Source organism: Atractosteus spatula, unplaced genomic scaffold (genome assembly GCF_055471065.1).
Source record: "Atractosteus spatula isolate fAtrSpa1 unplaced genomic scaffold, fAtrSpa1.hap1 Scaffold_8, whole genome shotgun sequence".
In the NCBI taxonomy this organism is placed as follows: domain Eukaryota; kingdom Metazoa; phylum Chordata; class Actinopteri; order Semionotiformes; family Lepisosteidae; genus Atractosteus; species Atractosteus spatula.
The window spans coordinates 366,954-367,500 of record NW_028296912.1 but is presented as its reverse complement, the minus strand read 5'-3'; positions in this window follow the sequence as shown (position 1 = coordinate 367,500).

Sequence of the window (547 nt, the reverse complement as noted above, 5' to 3'; positions counted from 1 at the left end):
GGGCGATACCGCATTATTTTGCGGTACGCTGTACGCAGTCTACCGCAAGCTACCGGTAAATACCGCGAGTTACCGTAAATTCTCCTATAATACGACAAGCAAAATAATAGTATCCGGAATTTCCGCAAGGTGGAGCTAATAAAGCTCAACCTCTCATGTTTGAGCTGTGGCCATCAAAGTCTTTAACGAAGATATTACTAATAGTATTAATAATGAATGACCTTGGACAAGCTGTAAGTGTAAACTCAAAGTATTGCCCTGGTCAACATTCTTTTTTTCATTGACCGTCTTTGTAAAAGTAACACCACAGCATTTCGCAATCACGCATTTGTTTCCAATCATGCAAAGTACAGTAATTTTTGAGAATCGATTCACCATGCCTTTCACATGCTCATAAAAGAGATTGATTTAGGAACATAAACATATTACCATATGAAAACTGTACTGTATACAGTATGTATATGTATATTTAATGTCTTAACTGTGCCCGTTTAAGTATTGAATATTCATATCTAATTTTACCACTGAAGGGAAATCTTAGTAGCTG